General features: G+C 41.5%; 1 long non-coding RNA gene and 1 pseudogene across 1 annotated transcript; one reads left to right on the top strand and one right to left on the bottom strand.

Annotated features, from left to right (window-relative positions):
* Positions 1–1,853: 1,853 nt before the first annotated feature.
* On the bottom strand, positions 1,854–8,492 carry LOC139030267 (uncharacterized). Its single transcript, XR_011482576.1, has 2 exons — positions 8,410–8,492; positions 1,854–2,092 (listed from the first exon to the last, which is right to left on the bottom strand). It is a non-coding gene; the product is annotated as an uncharacterized lncRNA (long non-coding RNA).
* Positions 8,493–9,288: 796 nt separating this feature from the next.
* Positions 9,289–9,349, top strand: LOC139030282 (U4 spliceosomal RNA; annotated as a pseudogene).
* Positions 9,350–9,637: the final 288 nt, after the last annotated feature.

The following is a 9,637-nucleotide window of genomic DNA, read 5'->3' as shown; positions in this document are numbered from 1 at the left end:
CACTCCAGAATTCTTGCCTGGAAAATCCCATGGACTGAGGATCTTGGTAGGCTACAGTCCATGGGGTCGCAAAGAGTCGGACACGACTGAGCGACTTCACTTCCAGTCCATTAGATATCCAAAGATACTCAGGGCCTGAGTATTGCAAGGATGCATGCTCGTGGGGGAAACTCAGGAGGTCTCAAAGCATCAGCAAAGAGCAGATCTCCTCCTGTAATTAGCAGCCAGACACAGAGTCTCTCAGGGCTCCTGCATCCAGCCCCCGTATTGGATGTTTTCACTACAGCCCATTTCCTAGGCCTTGGCTCCAGCTGCTTCCTAGCCCAAGAGCAATTCTTGAATGGTTTCAGGAGGGGCACACCCATTTGGTATCTGAACCAAAGCCCCTTCACTTTTCTCTTCCTCATCTCCCTTAGTTTTCCCTGGTTTAATTTAAGTACAAGAGTGGTACATCCCTCCACCACCACCCACAAACTTGCCACATGGTTCCCACTGTGCTGCCAGGGCAGAGAAGCAGAGCAGTGACAAGTAAGAAAATCGCAAAGTTAGAGATTCCACTCTCCTCACCAAGACCTGCCCTGATGCTTCTCCTTGTCCATCTTGATTGAGACTTGTGAATTATTCGCTTTCTTCTGAAAGGTTTTTTTTTAAATTAATTAATTTATTTTAATTGGAAGCTAATTACTTTACAACATTGTGATGGTTTTACCATACACTGACATGAATCAGCCACAGGTATACGTGTCCCCCATCTCAAACCCCCCTCTCACCACCCTCCCCATCCCATCCCTCTGGGTTGCCCCAGTGTACCAGCCCTGAGTGCCCTGTTTCATGCATCGAACTTGGACTGATGATCTGTTTCACATATGGTAATACACATGTTTCAATGCTAGTCTACTGTGAACTATAATGGAACATTTTGAATCTGCTTAAAGCTAAATCATCTGATTACTCCTAATCAATAATTAAAATGCAAGAATGTTAATCACAGGTCCTGGCTTTCTCTCTGCTCAACCCACATCAAAATGGTATTTAGCTATTCTTTACACATATAGAGTGGAGAAGGAAAGTCACTGATCACTAAAGTAGTGTAATTAAAAGGACATCTAAAGGCTTCTCAAAAAAATACCTCCTCTGTTTTCCTGAACATCGTTTCGTTAATGAGAGCTATATGGGTTAAGGCTTTATAGCTCCAGAAGAGTGTTAGTTGCTCAGTCGTGTCCGACTCTTTGCAACCCCATGGACTGTAGCCCACCAGGCTCCTCTGTCCATGGGGACTCTTCAGGCAAGAATAGTGGAGTGGCTTGCCCTCCTGTATTGCAGGCAGACTCTTTATCATCTGAGCCACCAGGGAAGCCCATATCTCCAGAAGGTCTGTATTAACAGGAAAATGCACAACCCTGGAATAAAGCCCATTAAGATGGCATCTCCCAGTAATCTATCCCAGTTAATTAACCAATCAAATCAAAACTTTCAAAGGGTTGGAAAAGAAAGATCAGAAACATGAAGTGAAATACAGGGTGTGCAGTGGGCACATGAGGATGCTGATAAAGGTTATATCTCGAAGACTTGGAAACACGAGGCTCCCAAACTTAACTCCATAATTCCAAATCACTGTGCAATGACAGAGGGTGCTTCACTGATGATGATTATGATGATGATGATAAGATAGTTTGAAAATAGAATTTCAAACCACCTTCTCTGGTGTAAACTACAGAATCCCCAAAGAACTAGCCTTAATTACTTGATAAGTGCCTGAAAGAGAACTATGTACTAAACTTTCCGTATCTGAGAAAGGCCCTAAACTTTTATTTACAGTAAACACCAAGTGACAGAATGATTAGGCTGAGAAATGAAAGGAAATGATTATTTATTACTCCGGATAAAATCACTGAGGTTGGTGCTGCTTTCAGGAGAAGGCAGGTTCACTCTTCTCAGCAGCTTGCTTCATGCTTTTGCTCCCCGGGCAATCTCGTCCATCCCTGTGACTTCTCTCAAGCACTCTAATTCCTGCAGTCACCAGCAGGTTGGTGGTGGACCATTGGGTGAGATTTCTCTGCCATGATGTCCCAGGACCCTAACATACTGAAGTCTGAAGCCAGAGGAAAAGAAATAGATAAACCTATTCTTGAGAAATCTAGCATAACACCAACCTATTTTATCCATCCAGCAAAACTTCAAAACTAAAGGATGCATTGCCTGCGAACTCTGGAGGGAGTGGAGAAGGGCATGTTCAAAAAGTTCAGCCCTTCAGTTATGGCTATGAACATCTGCTAATTAGTTTGCCCTGAAACATGAAAACTGAGAAGGAAGATTAAGGTGTCATAATCAAATGAAGAATATTTTTACCTAAAAATATAACCAATACCTAAACAAAGAATATAGTAAACTCATTTCTAACTGGTAGGTACAGCAAGGACATAGCAATTAAAGTTTAAAATTATAAATTTCCAATATAAGTCAAGAATTTTTTTCAAGTAAATGCTTTTGTTATTTCTAGTTTTCATTCTTACACTGAAGAAAACGTCAAACTTACACATTTTACAAACTTCAAACATTCATTATGAGTGCTTATAAATTCCTGGCCTTATAACTGTGTACTATTTTTTTTCTCCAAAACTTAACTGCTTCAGAATAATAGCATAGGCATTTAACTACTTATTTGCAGTTAATTGGGCTTCCCAGGTGGCACTAGTGGTAAAGAACCTGCCTGCCAACGCAGGAGATTGAGACACAGGTCCAGTCCCTGGGTTGGGAAGATTCCCTGGAGGAGAGCATGGAAACCTACGCTGCAGTATGCACTAATTTGCCTCCTTACACTCCTGTTTACCTCTGCAAGCACCTCTCACAGCTCCTGACCAGCCAGCCGTGGCAGCATTTTCTACTTAGATGTCTGACATTCCTCCCATCAGGTTTATTTTTCCCAACCCCCCTACTCCTTTTTCCCTAAGTTCCTCTTCCAGTTCTAGCCACTATCCCTAGACAATAATGTCCAAATTGCATCCTTATACAAGGATGATGCCCAGATGTGTAAATCACACCAGGATTCCTACTGTCCAGACCCTCACTGCTAACTGCCTGTGAACTGCTCCCACTAGACAAGCCCATCCCAAGTTAAATAAGCTCTGGTAGGAATTTATCCTATTCATCTCAAAAGGTGTTCTTGTGTGATACCTATTTCCAAGATACTCTCTCAAAATCTTGATACCATCTTTAAATCATCTTTTCATTGTCCATGATAGATACATTTTAATGCCCATTAATTTTTTTCTTTCTCAATCACTCTTCATAATCCTCCAACTTTTCATTTACATGAACCCTGCCCATATTCAGACTCTTGCTTCTCAATTGTTATGATAGTCTAACTGATTTCCTCCCCCATGTACGTGTCCCTTTCTGAATGACCTTTCCCTCCAATCTCAAAATTAATTTCCTTTCTCACTCTTACTAAACTTCCCATGCATAAAATTAAAACCTACCCTTTGTCGTCTAGCACACCTTGGCTCCAGTCTTTTCTTCTAGGTTATTCTCCTACCACAATCCCACTCATTGTCATTTGTTGAAATAATAACTACATCTGTATTAGCCAGAAAGGACAAAATTATGCTACAGTAACAATCTCAAAACCTCACTAGCTTTCCACAAGGGTTTAGGTCTTACTTATGATTCCAGTCTTTGGAGGACACTACATCTTACTCCATGCTGTCTTTATTTAAGTAAGTAAGTGTTAGTTGCTCAGTCATGTCTGACTCTTTGTGATTCCATGGACTGTAGCCTGCCAGGATCCTCTGTCCATGGAATTCTCCAGGCAAGAATACTGGAGTGGGTTGCCATGCCCTTTTCCAGGGGATCTTCCCAACCCAGGGATCAAACCCAGGTCTCCTGCATTGCAGGCAAATTCTTTACCATCTGGGCTTCCCTCATAGCTCAGTTGGTAAAGAATCCGCCTGCAAGGCAGGAGACCCCGGTTCAATTCCTGGGTCAGGAAGATCCTCTGGAGAAGGGACAAGATACCCACTCCAGTATTCTTGGGCTTCCATTGTAGCTCAGCTGGTAAAGAATCCACTTGCAAAGTAAGAGACCTGGGTTCAATCCTTAGGTTAGGAAGATACCCTGGAGAAGGGAAAGGCTACCCTCTCCAGTATTCTGGCCTGGAGAATTCCAGAGAGTTCCTAGGATTGTATAATCTATGGGGTTGCAAAGAGTCAGACAGGACTTTCACTTTCGCTTTTCTTTACCATCTGAACCACCAAGGAAGCCCTGTCTTTATTTAAGCTTCCAGATAAAGGAGCTCTGCCTGGAACTTGACAGTCTTAGGACAGAGCGAAAAGAGGGATGGCTCTTTAAGTTTCTCCCCATATTTCATTGGTCAAGGCAAGTCAAATGGCTGTGCTTGGTATTAATGAGACAAGAGTTATAATTCTCCTACATGGAAGGTCCCAACAGAGAGTGTCAGCAAATATTTTGGACAAATAATACAATCCACCACACCATCATTAAAGCACAACATAAATCCCACCATGTTTTCAGTGTTTTTCTTCTTCTAGGCCACAGTATTTCAACAGCACCACTATTAACAAATTTGGGCCAGAAACTCTTAGTTGTGGGATTTGTCTGATCATTGTAGAATGTTTAGCAGCATGCCTAGCCTCAACCTACTCCAAAAGTAAAAGTGTTAGTCGCTCAGTCATTCCAATTCTTTGCAACCCCATGGTTGCAAACATGCTCACCCACCATGGCAATCAAAACCAGCTCCAGACCTTCAGAAATGTTCCCTGGAGGGGTGAACTCACCAGCACTCAGTAATCACTGGTGTAGTCTATGAGTTTCTAAGGAACAGGATGGTATCTTAGCTGTAACTTCGCATCCTCATGGCACTAACTCCTATGATACATGTTTAATCATCGTCATCAGAATAGAATTGCAATTTCAGGACAAGATTTTCTTTATTAAAAACTCAAAAGCAATATTTGTCTCTCAGATTTCTTTAGGGAAAAAAACATAAATTTTAGAGACAGGAAGGCCAAAGCTTCTGGCTTCAACACTCCATAAGATTCTGGGAATGCTGCTTAACCTCAGTTTCTTAATCTTCAAAATGGGCACAGCAGCATTCCCCTTGCAGTTTTGTGATGATGAGTGGATGCAAATCGCTTGGTGTTTGGTGTCTGCTCAGTAAATGGCAGCTATCATCACCATCACCGTCAGTACAGCATCCCTTCCTCCATAACACCCTTGAATATGAGATGTTTAAAAACCTATTTGCCCTCTTGCGCAGAAATGCCAAATGTTACTCACAGGAAGAGAACAGCATGGTCCCACAAAATACCGCCTATGTTTGTTTCTCCATAAATAAGACTTGTTGTCAAGAAACTTGAGCTCAGAGCTCGTGGCTCTGCCATGAAACACATAAGCTTGGATATGAGCAACAGGTTTTTTTGCAGCACTTTCCTGGATGTCAGCAGAATCTCACAAATCAGGCAAGAAAAGTCCAAAACATATGCCCTCAGCAACCTGCCAAAAACCAATAAAAAGAACTGTGAGTAAAGCCAAAATCAAGGAGGAAGGCAGCAGTATGGGGCTGCAAACCCCAATGCATTCACATGGAAATGCATTTCCTTTCAGTAAAAACCATTTCAACTGATGAAAAGAACCTTCATGCAGCTACCTATTATATAGGCAGGAGCTTCAAAATGACAAATGTCTTCTGGACTTTAAAAAAAAAATACAACCATTTGGAACAAGATATGTTGACAACTAGTGGTTTTGTGGATAGTAAGTATAACTCAGCATGGAAGAACTGGCCTGTTATAATGAAGTAACATATTGTGATGTTATCAAGACTTCGGCATTTTCATATCAAGTGAAAAATATCTCTTGTTTTCCGGTTAAGAAAGGAACGCATGGCATGGCAATCAACACAAGTTTAAAATACTAAAAAAAATAGCAGAGGTCTCAATTTATAAAAGATAGGCTGTGTATTCTTTTTTCAGAAGACTATGATCCCCTGGCTGGCCAAACAAAATGTAAAGGGATGGCGGCTTTGTGTGTTAAGATTTTTTTTTTTTTTTTAAAACAATTGTGAGCTGGTAGTATTTCAACCGAAGGCCTGGAGACTTAAACGCTTGAATTCCCAGCATTAGGAGCAAACGCTGCGGCAGCATCAACAGGGAAAGCTCCTGTTCCATTAGAGCTGGGATTTCAATCCAGAGGCTGTTGTGATTCAGCCTGTTTCTTTGGTGAAGCTGGGGTCAGCCGGCTTCAAAGATTAAGCTTGTTTGACCCTGCACATCAACACTCAGAACCACGCTGTCTTGGCCGCGGGGTCGCAGCGTCCTAGACCCTGCTGGCTGTAAGCGGATCCTTGCCGACCGCCCCTCCTCGCCCAGAACCGCATCTCCTCCTCCGCCCAGGGTACCAGACTGCCCTCTGGCCCAAGGCCGCACTCTCCTCTCGAGCAGAACTGTGTAACCAAAGGACTTTTCGGCAACAACGGGCTCCACTCAGAAATGTGTTTCCTTCACTTGCAACACTCAACCTTGCTGATTTAATGAGCCCCAAAGGGCAGCCTCTGCATAGCTTACTAAATTCTAATTAGATAATTAAACTAGATAGCAAAAAATTTTTACTTTTGTAGGGATGAAACGTAGGCTGATGTTTTATTGTGTGCAACTAACATTCCACAAGCAAAGCATTCCCAAACCTTTTTCAAAATAAATAAACATTTAGTTCCAAACTCAAAAATTAATACTTGCTTTCCTCAAGGTTCTAGGACTGTCATATGATATATTTTTTTAAAGGACTGAGAAAGAATAAATACAGAGATCTTCATACATGCAGGCATTTAGTCAGTAAATATTTATTATTCAACACCACTCTGTGCCAGCCATTGTTCTGAGCTCCTGATAGCGATAAACTTCTAAGGTCTCCTTTAAGTGGTGATTTAAATATAAACTAATGATAACCACAATAAACATTTATGTCCATAATTTAGGCTAAAAATAGAAACATTTCAGCTCTTATTTTTCATGTTCATTTACCTCGACCTCACTATTCCAACTTGAGTAACCAGCCACTCACATGTACTGCCTTATGTACTTTTCCTTTTATATACTTTATGACTCTTCCAACTGCGGACGATTTGCAAAGTAAATGAAAATTATTCCTCAGGAAGTAGTTTGGACATAAAAACAAAAGTGAAGCCCTAACAATATGGCTCTTTCTTCAGTGCTAATGCACTTGCATAAGGAAAGTGGTTTTAACTGAAAGTAAAAATTACTGACAGGAACTCATTGCAATTCTATTCTGGAAGACTTTGAAGGAGAATGAGACGACTTTCAGTTGTCAAAAACTTGGGAGGGAGTAGAACATTGAGACAAAAAGACTTAAGGAAAGCATTTTTAAAGAGGGAAAACCTGGCTTATTCTTTTTTCTCCTTTCTTCCATCCACCCTAAAAAAATAAAGAACTTTATTATTCAGTTTTCCATTGGTTTTGTACAAATGTTTCAAAGATTGCTCAAATTACCCTATATGTTTTTAATTTTCCCTTATTTTCTTTCTTAATTTGCAAATCCATGTTGCTTGTTCTTTTTGGGAAGAGGACTAACAACATTTTTGCTGAGAAAGTAAGTCAGAATTAGATATTACCTCTTTTTCTTCTTTCTTCATTCCTAATTGATTTCTTCAGGAAATTAGTGGACCCTATTGATATTCTCAAAGCAAAATTTTGACCAGTCAGTGCTAACCAAAAGTATCACAGAATAACTCTAGGCTGTTCTGCACGATGGCAGACACCAGGTGGAAACGCAAAACATTCAAGCATCTGAAAACTTCCCAAATAATAGTTTCACATGAACAAATTCTATGAATTATTAGATATGAACTTTTCACTTTTAACCTGAAGGTGTGTTTTTATAACAGTTGTAGGACTAGAAATAAAATTTTGATGATCCTACAATGACTTCTTGAGTTTAGTTTTCTCCAAAAGGAAGACATAAATTAATTACAGTTGACTGAGACAATGACATCATAACATGGACTATTTTGATGTCTTCCACTCTGGCAGGCTCGAAAGAAAAGTGGGATCCAAGAACAAATGTGATCAAGTCCCCCTTTCTGGGCCATTCTACCATGTTTCCTCCTCTCTAAATATCATTAGCCATTTTAGACTGTCTCTCTCTCTCTCTCTCTCACACACACACACACACACACACACACACACCTCAGAGATGTGTTTAAGTCAGTTGTCAAGAACAGAACATTATCTTATTTTATTTAGTGACAATTTCCACTATAGAATTTACCAAACTACCTTTTGAACTGTATATTGGCCTAAATGGGGCAACTTTTGCTTTAGAATATAAACAGTAACTCTCCTTTCAATGCTTAATTTGATTGACATCAAAACTCACTGGAACGATGATGAGAATCCACACGGAGAAGCTCTCCCTCCACGGAGGACCCTGTATCCAACTCTCAGAATCTGAGAGTCAGAGAGAACACAGCGCAGGCCTGAGACAGGCCAGGGCTGAAACCTGAGCCCTGAGTCACAGATCTGCACGCTGAGCAGGGTCATGTAAGCGATATAGGAAGCCAGGTGCAGTCCGAGAGAAAGGGGCTGATAGAAACAAAACTCAGGAAAGCAGATTGCAAAGTAGGGTTAAAATTCAGACCTAGAAGGGAAATGCAATGAGAATGAGAAACCCAGGCAAAGGCAAGTGAGGCGGACACTGTGAACACTGGATAATTAGGCTGCGACAGGAGGCAAACATCCCACGGGCGGCAGGCGCTGCATTCAAACCGAACACCAGACATGTCTGTTTCAAACTGTTTCCAGACCCCACTCACCGATGAGAAGGCAGCCCCTGGGATCCTCCCAGCCCAACTCATCAATGGGTCAAAGAGCAGGCAGGGGTCTAACTGCAGCAGCAGACTCTCGGTGCAGTCCTACAGCCTCCTATCTGAAACCTTTGGGCTCTATGTGTTTTGCAGTATAGAATTCTTCAGATATTATAAAGCTTAAACAACTTGTGTGGATCTCCAAAGGAATTATGCTGAGTGAACAAAGCCAATCACCAAAGACCACATAATGTACAGTTCTATTTATTTAACATTTTAGCAATGACAAACTTGTAGAGGTGGAAAAGATACAAATGGTTGCCAGGGGCTAGGGAGAGGGCTGGTGAAGGAGGTGTCTGTGTCTATAACAGGGTAGTGAGAGAGATCCCTAGGATGAGCTGTGTTGCATCTGACCATGGTGGTAGCCACACAAATCTATACATGATAGAATCAGCTTTGCGCAGTGGCAGTATCATAGCCAATGAGGTTTATCTGAGGCGTGATTATTGCTATACATGATAGAATCACAAGGAACCAAAGGGAGTATATGTAAAACTGAAGAAATCATATAAAGCCCATATGTGCTCAGTCGCTCAGTTGTGTCTGATTCTTTGCAGCCCCATGGACTGTAGCCTGCCAAGCTCCTCTGTCCATGGAATTTTCCAAGCAAGAATAATGCAGTGAGGTACCATTTCCTACTCCAGGGGATCTTCTCCACTTAGGGGTCAAACTCGTGTCTCTTGCATCTCCTGCATTGGCAGGCAGATTCTTTACAACCAAAGCCTCCTGGGAAGCCCAATA

This window comes from Odocoileus virginianus, chromosome 21 (genome assembly GCF_023699985.2).
Source record: "Odocoileus virginianus isolate 20LAN1187 ecotype Illinois chromosome 21, Ovbor_1.2, whole genome shotgun sequence".
In the NCBI taxonomy this organism is placed as follows: Eukaryota; Metazoa; Chordata; class Mammalia; order Artiodactyla; family Cervidae; genus Odocoileus; species Odocoileus virginianus.
This window is presented reverse-complemented; position numbering and strand designations above follow the sequence as displayed.